Raw genomic sequence first — 20,706 nt, forward strand, 5'->3', positions numbered from 1 at the left:
ATGGTCTCAAAGTTAGCCCTGGCTGATTCATTTTGTAGGAATGACCAACTGAATCCTACCATCTAACTACAGCTAATTTACAGACATGGGAATTAAGTGGTTATGAACTTAGTGGCTATAAAGACTTAATTTAAATGTAGACAATGGTATTCCCTTAAATTAACCAGATGTTCTGAAATTTAAGCAGATGTTACCAGGAGATAAAGTTTTCAGCAGACATGGAGGAACATAAATGGAGGGCACTCTGAAGAGTCAAGAACAGAGAGTAACTGAGTCACATTAGAAGGAAGAGAGACTTGCATTAGATACTAGCAGAACTCTTTGCATGGAACTCTTGAGGTATTACCAAAGTGCAAAAAAAGCAAGTGGATCATTATGTTATCTAAGTGTAAGAAATGGGGGATACATATTCATGTTTTCGTTGTTTTTCACAACTGTTTATAAGAATGTATAAATAAAAGTACCTCTGGATTAAGGAGATGAGATAAAGTGAAAAATATAAAAATATAAGTGGAAACAGGGTAGGAGTTGAATTTACTCTCACCTCTAGGATTTTTTTTTTTTAATCTAAGAAGATTATATTTCTAGTTGTACATAACCTACTTGTAAGGTAGATTTAAAGCCTGGAAATTTGTCTCATGCCTTTGCTGTCTGAAATTTATTCTTCCTTCAGGGAAATCATTGACTGAATCCTTATGAAATAATTAGGGTTGCTTATGCCCTCATGTACTATAATCCCCAAAAAGGGATTCAACATGCCTTCATTCTGATTATTTCAGTTACTGTAATAAATTCACTGAGACAGTCAGACTTGAAATCAACAGATGGTTTCTGCTTTCCCTTCAAGTTTGCCATCAGCCCCAGAAGGAGTCTTTGGCCAGAAATAGAGTCTTCTTGGAAGAAATATTAAAGTCAGTTAGTCTTAGGTCCTTAATTAAAAGGACTGTATTAGATACTTCTGGCAAATGATGTTTTAAGGAATAGGCTGCTGAGGGCTGGCTTCCCAGTTAATCTAACAGGCTGGAGCAATCACTTGATAAACTGAGTTAGAGGTCTTATTCTCAGGATTTTGGGGAAACAGATGAAAATAATCATGGCTCTAAGAATGAGACATGATTATAAAATTTAAGGAAACTTATAATAAAGGAAATCCTATCTTTGAAAATCCGGGATTTAAATAAAATATTTTTTACATTTTAAAAACAGACTTTTTAGGGGCCTCCCTGGTGGCCCAAGAGGCTAAGACACAACTTATGGAGCTGTCTGCAGACAGTGCAGCACAAGTCCAATCCCAGCCAGCGAGCTACCCACATGGCACAGCAGACCTCTCCTTTTAAAGAATAAGTTTATATGCCCAGGAAAGTTGCACAAATAGCACATAGAATTTCAGTGCACCTAACACCCAGTTCTGTTATCATGAAAATATGGCATAGATATGGGTACATTGTCACAACTGATGATTTAATATTGATATATTATTACCTAAATATCATACTGCATTTGGATTGCCTTAGTTATTCCACCATGTCCTATTTTTGTTTTGGAATCCCATTCATACTGCATTTGCTTATCACAGCTCCTAAGGCTCCTTCACACAGGAACAATATCATACTTTCATTTTTATGATCATCTTTGCAGTTATGGGACACCAGCTGTTTAGCAGAATGACTTTCACTTAGGTTTTGACAACATTTCTCTAATACCATAGTTCACAGGGTAAGACCACTAATGTAAAGGGTCATTTTTATCTTATACCTTGTCAAAGATACGTGTGATTAATATGCTGTTATTGACCTGGATAACTTGCCAAAAGTGGTGTTTGCAAGATTGATTCAACTAAGTGTCAGTCTCCTCTTTCCATGTTATTCTTCTTCTTCCATTTTTGGAAGAAGTCATGGTGTTCAGGCCACACCAAAGGTGTGAGTTGTGGGCTACTGCCTTGAGGGAGAATATTTACTTAATTATTTTCAATTATTTTAATGTGAGATTTCCTCATTCTCCTTGTTTTTTTCATTCATTTTAATTTATTCAAGTCATTTAAGTCATTAGGGAAGGCTGAATGTTTATAACTTGAGTTGTAGCCTAATACTATATAACTTTTTTGTCTGTGTGTTATTTATTTTGTTCCTGTTTTGAGTTCCTCCGTATCCTTTGGAACTATATAGAAATGGCTCCAGTCCCATCGTACATATTCCATGCCCCCATCACAAAATCAACAATTTATTGAAGAGGACCTTGTTCCTTTTATTAGAGAGTAGAATAGAAACCTATTTCTGGGTGTTGCTGCTTTTCACTGTTACTAGGATGTGTTTTCTTCTAAGTTTTCTCAGTGAACAAAACCTGGAATTATATTGTGTAGCTACCCATACATATACACTTGCTTTTAATCGTTTCTATATTTACCCATTTATAGCTCCAGTTCTAATCCTTTATTATAAGGATAAATCTAGCCTTCTTGTTTGCTTATCTGAAATCATTTGTCTTATAGTGAAAAATCTGCCTTCCATTAACTACCATTCTTTTCCTTATTTGTTCTATCTCCCTATTCATAGACAGTGGTTTGGTAATAATTAGTCTGTACCTAGGGGAAGGGGGAGTGTTGACTGAATAGTGTACAGTGTTAACAGACTTTCTTTTGCCTTTAGATTTATTGTTCCACTCCTTTTCAAAGTTATTTAGATTAATACTTCTTTAATCTATAACATTCTGTGAACTGGTCACATATTTGCCATTTGATTATAGTTTGTCACAGTTTGTATTCTACCATGGGAAAGCAGATCTACATTTTATATATATATATATATATATATATATATATATATATATATATATATATAAAGGTACAGTTTCGGTGCTATAGTCTATGACTTTTGACATGTATTCACCAATACAACAGCATACAAAAAAGATCCATATACTGCCCTAAAAGATCCCTGTGCTTCACCTATTTAACCTTCCTCTCCTCCCAAAACTCTGCAATGATTATTTGTTTCTATTGTTTATACTCTTCTGGTCAAATTTCAGCATTTTAGTGAGCTTGTGCTTCAGGAGTGTAGATTTCTTCACACATGAGTATCAGTTAACAGATCCATGCTTCACTCCTTCCCCAACTAAAGCAATCCCCATCATTTGCTTGATCTCCTGTACATTGTTGACTGTTTTCTTTTCTCAAGTGAACAAGGAAGGGATTATTTTGTTTTTGTGCATCATCAAATTCATAATATGTATATACTACATTAATTTCACCACTAAAATAATACTGGAGTAATTGGAGTCACTACCCATGCAAGTATAATGGCTGCAACCTGTAAAATTAAAGAGATTAAAGACCAATTTAATAATTCAGGTATTTTTGTGAATTATAGCATAGTCTAGTACCTACATGAGAATTCTTAAGGATGATACAGAACTGCTAGATTGTGAAGAGTGACTTCTAATAGTACTTTTTACATTACTAAAATTGATTAAGTTTGTCTTGTTTGTTTAAATGATATATTACTTATTTTGCATGTATTACATATATTTTACTGCAATCAAGACAGATATAGGGATAATAGAAATATCTTTTGTCAGTAATATATCCAATTTTAAACCATTACTTTAGTTTGCTATAAATCTTACAATTTTTTATTCAGGTATGTATAAAGAATATTTATAAAAAATGTGGTCATATTATGTATATTGCCTTTTTATTTTTTTTTAGATTTATTTATTTATTTATACAAGCACTGGGTACAGTCAGAAGCGCAGGAGGGTGAGAGAATTCACCAGAGCCAGAGCAGGGAACAGAACAGGCAGAGTGACAAAATACAGTGCTGAGGGGAGCAGCGGGCACGGCAGGAGAGGTCTGCGCGCCGCTGGCAGCTTCGCAGCCCAGCACTCAACCGTTGCACCACCAGGGGAGGCCCTGTATATTGCCTTTTGAACTGCTTCTTTCAACTAATAATATACTGAGATTGTCATGTGTCCATAATTGTGTATCTACACTTAAATTATTAATTTAATCAATAAAATTTTATGGACAGACATAAATAATATATTTAATGAATCACCAATTGTTGACATTTTGGCTGTTTTTTTTTTTTTTTCTATTTCATCCTTCATTCTTTTAAGTTTTTCTTTATTACAAATGTTATTTTTTGCCATTTTATTTTAAATTGTATTGTGTTACTGAGATAATGTTGCTTTACTATACAGTATATAATTTCCATATATAGGTGCATACCTCTTCAGATGTATGTTACCAAAAACCATACCCACCACCAAAACACACACAATCCCCCACCACAGTCCAGTAGATCTTCCTCTCCTCCTTTTATTCCCTTTCCCCAGCACCTCTCCTCTGGTAGTCTCCATTCTGCAGCCAGATTTCTGGAGTTTGTTCTGGTTTGGTTTTGTCTATTCCTTTGTTTGTTTCTTTATATTCAACCTATTAGTCAACCAATCTGGTATTTGTCTTTCTCCTTCTGAGTTATTTCACTTAGCATAATCCCCTTCAGTTCCATCCATGTTGTTGCAAATGGCAAAAGTTCATCTGTTTTTTTTTTTTTTTTACTAGCTGAGTAGTATTCCATTGTGTATTTATAAGCCACACCCTCATATTGAACTCATCTGTCTAGAGCACTTAGCTTGTTTTTATTACCTGGCTATTGCAAATAGTGCTGTAATGAACATAGGCATGTATATATCCCTTGGAATTAGTGACTTGTATCCTTTCGGTATATACCTAGGACAGGGATTGCTGGATCATATGGCAGATCTATTTTTAATATTATTAAAAACCTCCATTCTGTATTCCACAGGGGCTAGAGCAATCTACATGCCCAGGTTATTTCTGTTTTGCTCATATAAAATATGTTGCAGTGAATCCCGTATGCATAAATTTTAATAGAAAGTCTACAATTAACCTTTTCAGATAAATTCCCTGAAATGGAATTTTTGAGCCAAACAGTATAAGACATTTAAAAAGTATCTTAAATTGAAGTTAAATACATTTTTTATGTTTTTAATATAAATTTGCAATACAGTTTCCTGAAAGTTATTTTCCTCTAACAATATAGACAACCTTGAATTAAGTATTTTATATCTTAGGGGAAGTATATGTTGTTTCTGGAATGAGTTATCTTAGGGTACTCTTAAGAGAGCATAATTGCTTATTCTCTGCCCATGTTACCCTGATAGAATTCTCTTTTATATAATTTTTACATCATTTTTCATTTTTGCACAATGTATGCATTTTCATCTTGGTTATATTCCCCATACAATTCCCACCCCCCTTATTTTCCTTATTTTGACCCTAATCCCTCCTCCTCTCCCTCGCCCCCTCGTGTGTCTCTGGCTTATAGTTGCTGTGGAACCAAGCTTAGCTGAGGTTTCGCCATTTTGTATATCCTCCACCTTGATATGTTAGTCCTTGTCCTGCCGCATTCCGGAGATAGTTTCAGCAGTCACAACCCTCACTCCACTTGGTGACGAAAAAGCAGACCACCCCAGCCGCCAATGAGGACAGTCCTGTCCATAAATGGGACAGCATCTCTAACCGTCCAATCAGTTTGAAACTGTAACCGCGCGCGCGCGCCAAAATGCCTTTGTAGTAGCCAATGAATAATTGCCAACTTCTTTCAAAGTTCCCGCCACTCGCGACCCTATAAGATATCCCAGCTTCCTCTGTTCGGGGCTCTCGACCTCTGCCGTTGTTGCATCGGTGCGTGTCGAGGGCCCGGTCTCGAGCCCGTATTAAACTCCTTTGTGCCCTTGCATCGGTTGTCTGTGTCCTTGGGGGCTGCACTGGTCGACGTGGGCACAACAGTTGCCTGTTGATTTTGATTTTTACTTTATTATAATGAATCTTTTTCCTGGTCCCTTATTAAGGTTTTCTAAATTCCTGCTATGAGTGAGACCATCCGGTATTTTTCTTTTTCTTTCCCTGACAGAATTCTCTTGGGTAAACCATCTTTAGATTTACTAGGGAAAAAAAATAAAAACATTGACTTCCTGCTTACTTGTGTTCCTTAGTTCATAAGTGTAAATGGGTGGATATGTTTTTAAATGCCCTATCCTCAAAGGACTATCATCTTTTAGGTAAGTATTGGTATGCATCAGCTTTCCCAAATATGACAGATTTTGTTATTTAGGACCACAGAACCTAATTTTCCCTTATACCTATAAAATTGTTGCAGCAAAAAAAAAAAAAACAAAACAAAACAAACAAACAAAAAAAAAAAGAACACTCCAAAGTAAGACTTGCCAGACAATATGCTTTTTCACTAGGTGGCTTAATTTTTCAGCTTCAATTTTCTCCTTAGAAAAAAGTTCAGCATTTGTTTATTGCTTTTCTCATCTTATAACGGAAGTAATCCCCCAAAATTCTTACTAGAGCTTCTGAATCCATTGTGAACTGAAAACGGTATTTGTTTAAGTGTCAGCTAATTTAATAGAACATTTAATACTGCAAGTAATCAAATGCCTTCTTTCAAATGTATCTAAAAAGCAACTGGAGACAACTTTGGTAATCTGTGCACTTGTAATATATTATCATTGGCCCTCTTTGTATTTTAGAAAGCAATTTTCCATGAAATTGCTGTTACCTTTTAAGTGTGAGATCATTTTGTATGATGCTCATTTAAAGGAATTACCCCTTATTTTAAACATCATTCAGGGTAACTATACAAAAGATGCCAAAGTATTAGCTCCTTTAAATGTATGGCTTAGGGGATAAAGGAATACTTTCTATAATGTAAATAGGACCTGATTATCATTTGACTTAAGACCTATTACTAGCTGACCTATTACTAGCTATACTTTGACTCCAATCTCTTAGAATGTATAACAATAGTGTTTTATTTCTTGAAGAAGTAAAATGATAACTGACTTTTAAACTAACTCGCTAACTGGCATTGACATAATCCTAAATTAAATATATTTCAAATGAGATATGTTTTCCTATGAAATTATGAAGACTATCATATATTTTCTAATATTATCATTTCCCTAATAGAAGTGTTTACATTTCTTTTTCTTTTTTTCCTGACTCCTAGAATCTTAACACTTCTTTTGGATTTCTAGGCATTCTATTATAGATCTCCATTTGAGTTATCAATTCTATTATTTTAGGTAAGCCAATTTTCTTAGTGATCAACCAGCTTAACTTTTTTTCCTCTCGCATTTGCCAATAACATTTCCACCCATCTGTGAGGAAATATGACAAGGAAATCACATATATAAGAAGCAGAGTCTAAGGGAAATTAATGGCTATTAACCCAGAGGACATGAAGTTATCTCTTATGCTGTAACTCTTCGTTTACTGCAAATTTAGGTCTGCTACTCTCAATAACTTACTCAATATTGATACTCCCTTTTATTTCTCCTGCTAGTACCCTCTTTGATTTCACAGAGTAATTTTTCACTTTTTTTTTTTTTTGAGAATCTTCTCATGTGTCTTAAGTAGCCTTTCTAGTGAAAGAGAAACTATGTATTACTGAGGTATGTTCAACAACACATATGGCATAAAGTTCAGGATACTTATTTTCAGTCTTGTATATGAAAAAAAAACATGTTTTAATTCTGTCTTTTTCTTGATCTTAAAAAATAGTCTTTAAAACATTTTCCTTCTAGTTAAATGTAAATAAGTTAGAGTGAGAGTTCTGAAAAATAAATTGAGAATTCAACCATGTTTGTTTTCTAAGATATAATTATTCTAGGGGATATATTTGAAATTTTGAATGGAAACTAAGAGAATGATAAAAGCAGTCTTTGAAAAAAGCTGACTGCAGAAAAGACATCATGATAAACAAGAATGACAGGGGTGCACATGACAGAGGTAAAGTGTTCGCAATTCAAAGTGGAACACTCTGATATCAAGTTTTGTCAGATCATATTGGTCTTTGAGTTTTGAGGGCAGAATAATTTAAGAATAGATTTGTGGTTTAGTAGCCTCCATTTATCTCACCATTATCTTTATCAGTATGGCACTCTAGATAATATTTTGCAACATATAATTGCTATCAAGGTAGCAATCAATACCCTATGCCAATAGCCTTATAAGTTAAAATATAATGAAATACTATGCAATTTCCAAGCTTACACAGATTTAAACAATTGTGTCTAAAGCACTAGCACACATTCATTCTAAAATATGTAACTGACTCAATCCCCCATACAAATGGCTTTAGATAATTTACCCATATTTGTTATTCTCAACACCCCAACTCTTTCATATTTGATCTTCCTGAAATGTGAAGGAAATCACATAGGCTACTTTGGTTTTAAATTATTTTGATCACTACCCCCACCTGACAAGCAGGGTACTGCAACATGACTGCTTTTTAGGGAGAAGATGAATTCTGTAACAATATTTGTTACAATATGTGATATTGTACTGACTCCATGCATCTTCCTTAACCCAGACCCTAATTTAGTGGCTTTCTGCCTAAAACGGTGTTTTCTACCTGCTTATTTTACACAATACCATAACTATAGCGTGACTACAATGGAAGGATACTAGTATTCAATGTAAACAGTAGATAATTTATAGATTAAATGAACCAGACCCAAAAGGAAAAAAAAAAAAAAAAAACTGTGTCAGAGTAGTATTTGCTAGGAACATAACTCAGATAGGTAAAACATTTAAGGTAAACCGTGTCACATTAAAATTAATTGAAAAGTCTCTTATGAAGATAACATCTGTATGCCTTTGAATTTGAAGCCATGATTCAAACAGATGTTGAAGTAATATTCAGAGATGTTCAGCACTGATTAGAGGAGCAACACATATGTATCTCTTTGGATTAACAGTATGCAAAACCATTAAGGTGCTGTGGAGTGAATCACAGTATAATTTGGGACCCACTGAGGACTAATAGGATGCCAAGATGAGATCCTTCTCCAAAAGCCAGAGGAATGATAAATATGTGAGCTTTGTCCTCCATCTAGAACCCTCTTCTCTTTTCATGAACCAAAGGCAAATGGAAAGTAAAACCTCACATATAACCTTAAGAATCTGAGACAGGTCCTGTATAGTCGAAAATGCAACATGAAAGCTAATCTATCTTGAATATTTAAACATCGTTGAAAGGGATTAAAAAATATGCATGTGCCTACCTGGTGGTGCAGCAGGTTGAACACAGCGCTGTGAAGCTGTCCACAGCCTCTGCAGCACGGGTTCAATTTCTGGCCAGCCAGGAAGATTCCCACATGGTGTGGCAGACTTCTCCTGTCATGCCTGCTGCTCCCCTCAGCAGTGCTTTCAGTCTGTCTGCCTGTTCTGCTCCCTACTCTGTCTCCCTACTCTTCTCACCTCTGCACCCGCTTGGGGCCACTGTCCTGTACCCCAGCTATTGTATAAAAAACAAATCTTTAAAAAAATGCATGTTACTAACAACCAAATTACAGCATTAACATTTAATTTAGAATGTATTCAGAAGGTGAAGGTGTCCAGTAAGACTTGTGGCACAAGTCCCTGGTGGCACAAGGGGTTAAGATGCAGCCTATGAAACTATCCCCAGCCACTGCAGCACAAGTTCAATCCCTGGCCAGGAAGATATGCACATGGTGCAGCAGACCTCTCCTGACACGCTTGCTGCTCCCCTCAGCAGTGTTATTTCAGTAGATCTGCCTGTTCTGTTCCCCACTTTGTCTCTGGTGAATCCTCTCACATCCCACAACTCTGGCCTGTACTCCAGTTCTTATATGTATAAATAAATAAATCTTTAAAAAAAAATAAAGACTTGTATTGGTTAATTTGCTTCTATAGATAGAATTCTTAAACATCAAGCACCAAATAAACCATCCAGTCCCGAAGTTCCTCTGAAGCAACAATTCTTTTTTAAAGTGCATCTAGAGTAGGCTCATAGGAAATGCTGGTTAACCTGTATATTACCAAGCTAAGCAGACTGAATCAGGAACTCTCAGAACTGGCACATGCTATGTGTGAATTCACAATTTTCCAAATAATTTCAATTATAGAGGAAGTTAAGATGACATGTTTTAGAACATTCGTGATGATCTTTCATCAACCTGTAATTTTTCCTTAAAGTTACTTCTCTCAAATGCAAACTTACAATTATGTATATGACTATGTCAGATCATTGAAAACTACACTATTCTTCTGCTAGTTACTTTCAGTTAGACTTTGTCTTTAGGAGGCAATAGAGAGAGAAGAGAAGACAGAAGGAGAAAGACTTGACACGCTCCTTTTTGGTTTTTCCTGTAAGCTTCACCCTGAAAGTGGTAGTTTGGTCCCAAGACTCCCAGCTGATTTTTTTTTTTTTTTGCAGTTTATGCAACATACAGAAACAGCCCAACTGTGCTTCAACCTTCCTTCCATGCCTTGCATTTCAATTAGCCCAACCTCTTTGCTTTGTTCCCACTGCTCTAGCCTTTTTCTGAGGATATCACCTATGAAATAATTCTATCACTGTCCCTTTTTCTTTCCTTTTCAAATTCTTAATACCTGCTTAACAATTCTTCTATTAAATTCTCTTTGTTGGGGCCTCCCTGGTGGCGCAGCAGTTGAGTGCTGGGTGCAAAGCTGCCCACAGCCTCTGCAGCGCCGGTTCGATCCCCAGCCGTGGGACGAGTGTCCAACATGGCGGGTCCCACATGGAGCGCAGACCTCTCCTGCCGCACCCGCTGCTCCCCTCAGCAATGTACGTCGGTCTTTCAGCCTGTTCTGCTCCCCACTCTGGCTCTGGTGAATTCTCTCACCCTCCCGTGCTTCTGACTGTACCCAGTGCTTGTATAAATAAATAAATAAATCTTATAAAAAAAATTCTCTGTTAAAATGATTTTCAATTTCTGAATAGATGTTGAATTCAAGTTTCAATGAAATCAGTTTATAACTCCATTGCCCCAAGAAAATTCATCCTTCATTAGACAGCTCTTTTGTTCCTGGAAGGTTCCCCCCCTCCCTTCTTTCCATCAGAACCAAGTTCATTTTCTATGCTATGCAATGCATCCCATGTTCTGGTGCATAAAGTTGGGGGTCTTGTCAAATTCTTGGCAAGGCTGGGAAAATCATTCATAAATTCATTTTATATCCCTTAATATCTTACTTGCTGTTTCAAAATAAAGTGATATATAATAATGGCAAATCAGAATGCTACAACCAGTGTTTAAAATGCTATAATTGATCCTTTCAACACACGTGTAAAGAATACATTAATACTTTCCTTTTAAATGTAGAATATCAGACTTAGCCAGATTAAGGTGAATAATTGGTCTATTAATAATTCACAAGACTGGTAAATGGTACTAGTCTATTATTTTAATATAAAATAATATATTTTATATTAATATATTATATTTAATTAAAATATATTTTAATTCTAGTATATTATTTTAATATAAAGTGCTTTCCCAATACTTAAATATCCTATATTTTTAATGTTTAAGTGATGAAAAAGAAATACATAATGGCTTAACTGAGTTGCCAATATTGACAACTGAAACTGCTTGTGGGGGCAAGGGGTAGAGGAAGTGGAGAGATATCCTTTTGATGTGAGCATTTTTAACAGTCTTGTAGGTTTCTACATTTTATTTATTTATTGCTAAAAGATTTATTTATTTATTTATTTATACAAGCACTGGGTATAGTCAGAAGTACGGGTGAGAGAATTCACGAGAGCCAGAGCGGGGAATAGAACAGGAAGACTGGCAAAGTACACTGCTGAGGGGAGCAGCAGGCGGCAAGAGAGGTCTGTGCGCCATGTGGGATCCTTGCCGGTGGCCCGGTATCTGACCGGCACTGCAGAGGCTGTGAGCAGCCTCGCAGCTCAGTGCTCAACCACTACGCCACCATGGGAGGCCCTGGTTTCTACATTTTAAAAAGCTATATAGGTCTCCCCTGGTGGTGCAGGAAGTTGAGCGCCGCACTGTGCAGCTGTCCTCAGCCTCTGCAGCACCGGTTCTATCCTGGCCTGCCGGTGAGGGTCCCACATGGCGTGGCAGATCTCTCCTGTCATGCCCGCTCTCCCCTCAGCAGTGTATTTCATCAGTCTGCCTGTTCTGTTCCCTCGCTGTCTCTGGTGAATCCTCTCACCCTTCCGCGATTCTGGCCTGCACCCCGGTTCTTGTATAAATAAATAAATCAATCTTTAAAAAAATGCTATATAACAATTTTGTACTTGACAGTCTACAAATACATACATACATATATAAATGTATGTTTATATTATATTCATAATCTTTTTGTCATAGCTGTTTTTGAAAGTGTGTACTATTTTATTACTTTACTATCATAATTATTTTAATAGCATCCAGTATAATAAAGTAATTATGAATCAGTTAAGAATATTTATTTGGTTGTCCTCAGATAAATTTGGTCTAAGACTCCACATTAACAGAGGAAGAATTTGATTCATTTTATTTTTGAAAAGCAATTTTTACAAAACTGAAATAAACACTGACTCCTCTTTCAACTGTTAATTCAGTTATTGTATCTTCTGCAGAACCAGCAATTATTTTTCTGAATTTCAGCAAATTAGCTCATTTTTATATTTAAAATCAAGTCAGGGACTGATGTTTTAAGTACCCTGATTATCTTCAGAATGTGATATTCTCTGAAAATAATATCTGAAATGAATACTCACCTATACTCTTCACATTTTTTTTTTCTAAGAAAATTCTAGTATTTTTAAATCATGGGAAATAATCACTGATTTTGAATTGTGATTTACTCTTAAAATATTTTTGTCTATTATTTTATAGTAGAGAATAGAAACATATTTGTCTTGTTTATAATTGCATAGTGTATATTGATTATGAACAAGCTGTTTTTTAATACTGGTGAATATGGAAAGCAGCCTCAGATTTAGGTATTTTGTTAATTTGCTTACAAAAAAAATTTTCCTACAAAGTTTATGAATGCTATTTTTAATTTTGGCTGTTGACTTTCTTTTTGTTACTAATAGAAACATTTAACCACAGAATGAGTAGCTTCCATCATAAAGAAAAACAGAGAAAAGTATGACTAAAAGGAGAATGAAGAAATGAAAATATATAAACTTAATTTATAGATAAAAAATGTAATGTCAAATAATACTCTGGCAGATGAATAAACATGTAGATACTATCAAAGGAAAACAATGGTAAACTTGAAGACATAGATATAGAAACATTTAAAAGGAAAATAGAGGAAAAAGCAACAGAGAATCACTGAGCTTTAGATAATATATGCAGCCGAACATGGGTCTAACTGCTGTCTCAGAAGATCAGAAGGAAAAAGAGAACAAAATGATTATTTAAAGGATGAACTATTTCCACGTTTGATAATACTTACAAAATGACAATTTTATGTTACTAAACTAAACGGAGTATAGTCAGTAAGAGGTAGAATTAATAAAGATATGCCAAGATACATCATAGCGAAATTGCTGAAAGTCACTGAAAACAAGAAATCTGAAAGTCTTTTACCTTCTGGTTTTATTTTTTATTATTTTTTTAAGATTGATTTATTTATGCATTCAAGAACTGGGGTACAGGCCAGAGATGCAGGGAGGTGAGAAGATTCACCAGAGACAGAGGGGGGAGCAGAACAGGCAGATCCACCAAAATACACTGCTGAGGGGAGCAGCGGGTGCATTAGGAAAGGTCTGCCTTGCCATGTGGATTGCTCCCTGGCTGGCCGGGGATCGAACTCATGCTGCAGAGGCTGCGGATTGCCTAAACCCTTGCGCCACCAGAGAGGCCCTACCTTCTGGTTTTAAATGCAGGGACTTTGAAGTCACTTCTCTGTTTTAACAAAAAAATAGTAAGCTAAACAGACTGCAAAGCTGACAACTCTTTTGGATCCACAAGAGAGGGGCAGACACAGGGCAAATTGCTGCCCCCAAGATTGGAGAAACAGGCAATTGAATATAGGGAGTTCCTGCTAATCAGAACAGAGACTTGTGAGCAGAAACTGCTATGGAATCAAGGTCAGTGTAGAAAAACCAACTCAAGGATCTCCCTGGTGGCGCAAGGGGTTAAGACACAACGTATGAAGCTGTACGCAGCTTCTACAGCACATGTTCAATCCCGGGCCGGCCAGGGAGCAACCCACATGGCGCAGCAGACCTTTCCTGACTTGCCCGCTGCTCCCCTTAGCAGTGTACTTCAGTCAATCTGCCTATTTCCCACTCTGTCTCTGGTGAATCCTCTCACCCCCCGCACCCCTGGCCTGTACCCCAGCTCTTGTATGCATAAATAAATAAATCCTAAAAAAAAACCCTCTAAAAAAATGAAAAAGAAAAACCCCAACTCTAATTGACAAATTGCCAGAGGCTCAGTGAAGACAAGTTTAAGAGTTGAAAATTCCAGGGTACCCTGTCATGCAGGTGAAGTTTGTGGGGGCAAAGGGCATAGGATTTAGCTCCAGGATTTCAACCAGGCTCATACAGTAAAAATTGGAGAAAAAAATTCCTCAAGCTTCCAGCAGTGGGAGGTGAAAGAAAACCATTCTGAAATGCTTACAGAGGAAATTCCTCGAACTTGATTAAAAATACCTACAAAGAACCTATAGCTAATACCATACTTAGTAGTAAGAGACAGCCTTCCCACCATGAAGTAGAGGGCAAGGATGTACCTTATAACCACTCTTTTTCGGTATCATTGTGAAAGATCTAGTTAATGTGACAAGGTAACAGAGGAAAGGAAATTTTTATACAGATTGGTGAAATAAGATAAAAATTCATTTGTTCAGATGACATGAAAATCTATATGGAAATTCCCATAATCTATATGGTATATTTCCAGAGCTTTTTGTGTTTTTTATTTCATTTTTTTATTTTTGGGTAGAAGGACTGGAGTGTAGGCTAGAGATGTGGAGGGTCAGAAAATTCATCAGAGACAGAGTGAGGGGCAGAGCAGGCAGATGAACTGAAATACACTGTTGAGGGGAACAGCGGGTGAGACAGGAGAGGTCTGCTGCATCATGTGGATTAGCTCCCTGGCCAGGGAGAGAACTCAGGACAACAGAGTAGGCCATCACGATGCTAGCACTACTGAGTCTGAACCCATAGGCCACCAGGGAGGCCCACAATAAGTTACTTTTGGCAATGATTTTTATAACACACAGATGAGTCCAAGTTCCTGCAAAGAGACAGCCAAATACAATGCATTCAACAAAGAAGCTCGATTCATGTAAAGTTTCACATGAGCAATCCACATTGCTGTTTTTCAAGGACATAAGTTCCTTTCATTTTCTTTTTGCTTCTGTTGTTGAAAATGTCATCTACACTTCCATACTTCAGCTCATGTGGACAGAAAGAAAGATTGGAAGCTCATTCATTCAGTGGAGAACTTAGGACACATACCTGGAAGCTGTCCACATTTCTTACACCAAATCACCTGTGCATCTACCTAATTAAAGGGAGGCTGATAAATATAGCCTATCATGTGAGTCAAATTGTAATGTACCTCTGAGCCACTTAATATTTTCTTCTTCTTGTTTGTAATTTAAAAGTCAGGCATACATAAATGAAACTGCAGTTTATAATAAAATTTGTGGAGTGTGATTTTCACTCAGAATATCAGCAACATGCCATATGACTACATATTTCTGATATCATGATTTTAATGACTTATGTATGCTATTAATAATTTTCCTGCTATCAAGTTTTTGAATGTATTTACTATTTTTTCAAAAATAAATTTGATGAAAAAAAATAAATAAATTTGATGAATAACCATCTACATACATATTTTTTGTTCTCCTTTTGCTATTTCTTTGGCAAATGTTAAATATGTAATTTTTGGAAGGAAAGTAGAGCTATATCTCAAAAGATCTTAATACTGACATGTTAGTCTGCAGACAGACATGCACTATTTGAGACTGCCCAGGAACAACTATTACATATTTAAAATTCTCATATTTGGCCTAGTTTTTAATAATTGTAACATTATTTTCAGGAATTGTAATAAGCACCGAGGATGAACTATTAATAAAATGTGTTCCCTCTCTTCAAGAAACTCAGTGAAATGCAGCAAACTTATTGGTGAGCAATTTAAAAGAGTGTCCTATGTTGAGTCCCAAGACACATGACTTTGCAAAGAACAGTTATGACATAATAAAATAGCTCAGATCTTTGACATATTCTGGCTCATCCTCCATATAAGAACAGGTACAATTTCTGAATTTTCTCATCAATCTGTGTTTTCTGTGCTGTATTTTATAAAAGAAGGAATATTCTGTGTCTAGCTTACTATGCAGTGCTCTCACAATCTTGTCCCAGTTATTTTCTCCAGATTTTTCTCTTACCACATGTTAAGAGTAAATAAAAAATGAATTAAAAGTGATATTAAGGTGATATAACCACAAACAAAGAGAAATTCCTATGGACCAGAATCACAATAGAACATACTAGAGTAGTAAGCAATGGCTAATGGGGTAACAACTGGAAAGTATAGTTGTTGGGTTGTAACAGCAATAATATAGTTAATTTTAGAAAAAAATTGCACATTTTTTTCAAAGTGGCTGTCCCATTTTACATCCCTACCAACAATGTAGGAGACATTTAGTTTCTCTGCATCTTTACCAGCACTGTTTTCACTGTTTTTTCTTTTTAATTTTAGTCATTTTGACATGTATGTAATAATATCACATTGCTATTTTAATTTGCACTTTTCTAATAAGTTGTAAGTCTTTATATTCTCATTTGATATCTCTATATTTGTATATTTTCTTTGATGGGATTTCTCTTCATTTTCCCCCCACATTGTCTGTTTTTTAAGATTTATTTTATTTATGCAGTCAAGAGTTGGGACTGAGGTGCAGGAGTATGGGCGTGAGAGGATTCACCAGAGAAAGAGTGGGGAGCAAAACAGGCAGATTGACTGAAATACATTGCTGAGGGGAGCAGCGGGCAAGAAAGGAGATGTCTGCTAAGCCACATGGATTAGCTCCCTGGCCAGGGACTGAACTCTTGCTGCAGTGGCTGCCCATAGCTCCATAGTGTTGACTTAAGCCCTTGCACCAATAGGGAGGCCCTTTTTTCACCCATATTGCCATTTAATTGACAGAACTCTTCATCAGTTTGACTAGGACAGTAGACATACCCACCTACACAAGTGATAACATTGTATAGCACTAAATACACACTGTACAAGTAAAATTAGGGAAATCTGACTATCACTATCCTGCTTGTGATATTACACAACTTTGAAAAATGTTATCACTATTGAGAAGTTGGCAAAGAGTGCATGAATATTTCTATTATTTCTAATAATATAAATTTATAGGTATATCAACATTTTAATTAAATATAGCATAGTAATATTGTATATATAATTAGACTTGAAAAACAAATTCACTCCTTTAATTTATACCAATTATTTTTGTATGATACAAAATAAAATTATAAAGGACTCAAACATTCCACCATACCTGTATGTCTAGAGCAATGTTGCAAAATAGAATTCAAAATTCTTTTTGGTTTCACTGGTGCTTTCTCCTCTACTTATAGGCAGGGAAATAAGATCAATAAAATAAAAATTCCACATGACTATTTAGAAAATCAGCAATTAATTTTGCTCTACACAATTAGTAGAAAGATATTGATTAATTTGAAGGTTATAGTTTGAAGTGTTTCTCTTGACTTTTCTGCTTGACAAAGAAAGGGTAATGTATGAGCACAATAGGAGGCTTACATCTATCTGTCTTGATTGAACATGCAGGCACTTATGCCAAAATAACAGCTTGTATAAAGTATGGGGATAATACCAGCAAAAGCAATTTAAAGCAGGAGGAAATTGACAAGTTTCTAATGTTGCAGAACTTAGAGATGGAAAAGTATGCATTGGAATGGGGAGGTAATGGAGATCATCAGTGATTTTTCTCAGATTAGTTGCTATAAAATGTTGGGAACTGTTAACAGTTTGCAAGCTGTTGGAGAGCGAATGATAGATGAGGAAACAGCAGAAATTGTTGAGTATATTTTGCTAATGTAGGCAAGAGATTGTGATGGAACCTTGAGAAGAGACGGGGCATTTCTGGTCAAGTCTGTACTTCATATATTTAAGTGTTTATTTATCTTAAAAATGGCAATACCAAGAGTAAAAAATATGAATTAAAATCAAGTGATATAACCACAAACAAAGGTAATTCCTATGGACCATAATCAGAATAGAACCATACTACAGCAGCAAGCAATGGCTAACCCTGTGTAACTGCTGAGGTCATTGACTGAACACATGAGGAAAGGGTCTGGAGTTTGAATTCTTGGACAGAGTCCAAAAGGACTTACAGGATTTTTAACTATCAAATTGTGGCTCATTTTATGAACTAGAGGCTAGGGCTCTCTGTCAGTAACAGAAACTGAAACAAAGAAACAACAACAATAACAACAAAATAGCCTATTCTTTGTGCCTTTTTTTTTGCATATAACTCCTTGATTTGGTTTGCTGGGGGAAATAAACATAACTAGAAAAAGTACATGGTACAAGGTAGAACTAAGCTAGCTCTATTATCAGCAAATGCCTCAAAAAGGAACTTGAAGAAAACTAAGTCCAAAAATGAGATGTGTCATCAATTTCCTGGTCCTAGCACTAAAATATCCCACATTCAGAGAAACCTCTCAGGAAGTCAATAACTCCCAGGAGACTGAAATGAGAGGAAAACCTTGACTTTTTATACAGTATGTGTAAAAATGCACTTATAGCCTTAACTTTGAATCCATAAATGAACTCTGTATTATATGTTTGTATGGTCCATACATATATCACTATTAATTCTTCGATTTCAAGATCCATCTGTTAAGTAATTATGGCAGAAGTATTTCCATGTATATCCTTATAATATACATGAGACATTGCAAGTACTCTCAAGTTCCAAAAGTTAATAATTAAAATGTAGGGCCACCCTGGTGGTGCAAGGGGTTAAGCATTGCACTATGAAGATATCCGCAGCCTCTGCAGTATGAGTTTGATCCCCAGCTGACCAGGGAGATACCCGCATGGCACAGCAGCCCTCTCCTGTCTCGCTGCTACTCCCCTCAGCAGTGTTTTCAGTCAGTCTGCCTGTTCTGCTTCCCACTCTGTCTCTGGTGAATCCTCTCACCCTCCCACACCTCTGGCCTGGAACCCAGTTCTTGTGTGCATAAACAAATATTAAAAAAAACAATTAAAAATGTAGAGTATATATTTCTTTATAAACCTCACTTATGCTAAGATATTAATTTTTTCTAAGTTTAGTAAAAACTTAAATTATATATTTGTGATATTTATTAAACAAAGATTCACATGCAAATTAATACTATAAAGTCAAATTTTAGTTGGAGTTATTCATTTTTTTTTTTTTTAAGAGGCATGTGTTTTTTTTTTTTTTTAATTTATTTATTCGTTTGTTTTGTTTATACATGCACTGGGTACAGTCAGAAGTGCGGGATGGTGAGAGAATTCACCAGAGCCAGAGCGGGGAGCAGAGCAGGCAGAAGGACCGAAGCACACTGCTGAGGGGAGCAGCGGGCGGCAGGAGAGGTCTGCGCACCATGTGGGACCCTCATCCAGTGGCCGGGGAGCAGCCGGGGATCGAACCGGCGCCTCAGAGGCTGCGGGCAGCTTCCCAACCCAGCGCTCAACCGCTGCGCCACCGGGGAGGCCCCCTGGAGTTATTCATTTTATTGAGAAAAATTTTAAGAAATCCATTTTCTGAAACTGAGGCAGTTGCATAATGATTTTATATTCCATATTCTTTCATTAAGTAGATCCAATAGTATTTCTACTTGGCAAGATGCTGTTAGCCTTTAGCTAACTCACTATAAATACTTGCAAGTAGTAAAATTAAAATAATGCATATGAAAACATTTTATAAGTATAAAAGAATATTATACACATTGTAGTTATGCCTCCCTCCTTCTAAAAGTACACTGCAAGTCTTGTTTTTCATGAAATCAAGCCTCACTTTCCAAATAAGTTAGGATTTACTGCAGAAGTATATGCTAATCCAATTTGTGACTTATCTCAATTACAACTATTTCATCTTGACAATTCAGGCTTCTCTCTAGAATTGTATTTAAGTTTGCATAGGCATTATCTTCAATAATGTAAAGTAATCCATTTTGGCTTAAAAGATGATATATTTTTATTGATTTTCCTTTAGCACTAAAAGGAAATTATGAGTGTGTAGATCTTCTGTTTTAATAAGATTACAGAACTGAATATAATAAAAAATAACTCTTCTATTCACTCATCTGTTGTTCACAAGATAGTCAATATTATAATGCATATGATTGGGTTTCCAACACAGGGAATTTGTAGACATTTAGATGCTGGTTCTTTTTTTTGACCTCTATTTTGTGGCCTTTGCTTATCTGTTTTTATATCTGGGAAATGGAACCTTACAAGAATACCAGTGAAACTTTACATCAAAATAATCCTTTTAAGAATATCTCCTATAATTTTATGGACATGTTCACTTACACTGACTTCAAATACTCTATTTCAAGTTAGTAAACACAAAATATTTGATCACTGAATAAAAGACTCTGAACTAAAGATAATATTATATTTACCCAGTCATTGTATGGGATGGTATAAAAATAAATTATTAGGCAATGGTTCATTTGAAATTGGATTTGAGCTGATATAGACAAAAGAAATAAATTGCATGATTAGGAAGCCCTGACTCTTATACCATTTCCCTCAGTCGACTTACAATCTCTTCCTTAATTCACTTCTGTCATTTCATGTGAGATTCCTTCATTGGGGAGAAAAGGACACAAGTCTGGTTCACAG

This window comes from Talpa europaea (genome assembly GCF_964194135.1).
Source record: "Talpa europaea genome assembly, chromosome: 6".
NCBI classification, from domain to species: Eukaryota; Metazoa; Chordata; class Mammalia; order Eulipotyphla; family Talpidae; genus Talpa; species Talpa europaea.